General features: G+C 49.0%; 1 long non-coding RNA gene across 1 annotated transcript; it reads left to right on the plus strand.

Annotated features, from left to right (window-relative positions):
- Positions 1–251: 251 nt before the first annotated feature.
- LOC142047043 (uncharacterized) lies at positions 252–1,106 on the plus strand. The gene is made up of 2 exons (XR_012656190.1): positions 252–392; positions 494–1,106. It is a non-coding gene; the product is annotated as an uncharacterized LOC142047043 (long non-coding RNA).
- The last annotated feature ends 949 nt before the right edge of the window (positions 1,107–2,055 follow it).

Below are 2,055 nucleotides of genomic sequence, written 5' to 3' on the forward strand. Positions count from 1 at the left end.
CTTCCCTGCAGGTAGCCAAGCGGGGAGAAGGGGAGGGGTGCGATTGGCACCGAGCTTTTCCGCGTTTGGTTAGCAGGGATCTTTCCTGCTACCAGCCACACGGTTGGGAGGAGGGGTGGGGTGTTTAGCAGTGATCTTCCATGATACCAGCCATGGGGTGGTTTCTGCTGCTGCACATTAACATGAAAGAACCAGCACTCAATGGGCTTTGCTTGCTATTTGGGAAAGCTGCAGATGAAGGCTGCAGAAGACGAAAGACAATGGCTTACCATGGCCGCATGCAAGCCAAATTCTGCTGCCTGGACCTGCATCTGTGATCTCTAACACCAAAGCCACAGGCACTCAATATTAAGATGCAAAATGCGACCTTGTAGTGAAAACACATGTGCTATGTAAGGTGAATAGTGTTGTTCATAGTGAAAGAGTATGACCATTGTTCTCTAAAATGTATCTTTTTAAATACTTCTCTCTCTTTTTTCCCTCCCTCATGCAGCTGCAAATTTTTCAAGCATCCCTACTCCGTCCCGAAGGCTATCTCAGATAAGGCAGAGGAAAGAAAAGACGCAAGAAGAAATGTTCTCGGAAATCATGGAAGTGACCCACAATGAAAGAGCTCATCTGAATGAGTGGAAGGACGTGGTATCAAAGTACAGGAAAGATGCCAGTGACTGTGAGAACAGAAGGGACGACCGTGAGGATAGGAAGGACGCTCAAGATGAGAGGCGGCGGCAAGAAGATCAGCGGTGGCGGGATGCAACTCTAGGGCTGCTGCGTGATCAAACTGACATGCTCCAGCATATGGTGGAGCTTCAGGAATGGCAGCAGGATCGCAGAGTGCCGCTGTAGCCCCTGTGTAACCACCCTCCCCCCTCACCATGTTCCTTAGCCTCCTCACCTACCAGATGAGTAAGAACTCTTGGGGGTAGGCTATGTGCACTTGCCCACTCCACCCCAGTGGATAGCCCAACTAAAAGGCTCTCATTATTATGAAATTTTTTTTAGTGGTCTTTTCCTTCCCTATTCTCCTCCCAAACCCCACCCAGGCTACCTTGTCAGTTCTCTCCCTCTTTTTATAATTAATTACTAAAGAATACATGATTTTTAAACGAGTGACTTTATTTCCTTAGAAAGCAAGTTGTGTTTAAGGGGGGGTGCTTACAGGGAATGAGTCAATCGGCGGGGGGGGGAAGGGGGGGCTTTCCATCAAGGGGAAACAAACACAACAGTCACACAGTACTCTGGCCAGTAATGAAACTGGTTTTCAAAGCTTCTCTAATGCGCACCGCTTCCTAGTGTGCTCTTCTAATCGCCCTGGTGTCTAGCTGTGCGTAATCAGTGGCCAGGTCATTTGCCTCAGCCTCCCATCCCACCATAAAGGTCTTCCCCTTACTCTCACAAAGATTGTGGCGCAAACAGCAAGCAGCAATAACAATGGGGACATTGGTTTGGCTGAGGTCTGAGCGAGTCAGTAATGTGCGCCAGCGTGCCTTTAAAGAGTCAAATGCACATTCTACCACCATTCTGCACTTGCTCAACCTGTAGTTGAACAGCTCCTGACCACTGTCCAGGCTGCCTGTGTATGGCTTCATGAGGCTGGGTCCCCCAGATAACTACAGGCATTTCAACATCCCCAACTGTTAATTTCTGGTCTGGAAAGTAATTTCCTTGGTGCAGCCGTTTAAACAGAGTAATGTCCCCGAAGACGCGAGCGTCATGAACCCTTCCCGGCCATTCCACATGGATGTTGGTGAAACGTCCCTTGTGATCCACCAGTGCTTGCAGCACCATGGAAAAGTACCCCTTGCGGTTTATGTACTGGGTGCCCTGGTGCTCTGGTGCCAAGATAGGGATATGGGTTCCATCTATCACAGCCTTCCAAAATCCGGTGCTACCTGAGCGGTTTATTACAGGTGATTTGGTGCCCGGTGCTTAAGTATAAGGTCCAAACATAGGGCTCCATTAGTGTGTTCACCACAGTGGGAATTGGATTGAGCAAAGCCACTCCACGCCATGACCGCACATTAATAAAGATTCACTACCTTTTCTTCTCACCCT

This window comes from Chelonoidis abingdonii, chromosome 6, assembly GCF_003597395.2.
Source record: "Chelonoidis abingdonii isolate Lonesome George chromosome 6, CheloAbing_2.0, whole genome shotgun sequence".
In the NCBI taxonomy this organism is placed as follows: Eukaryota; Metazoa; Chordata; order Testudines; family Testudinidae; genus Chelonoidis; species Chelonoidis abingdonii.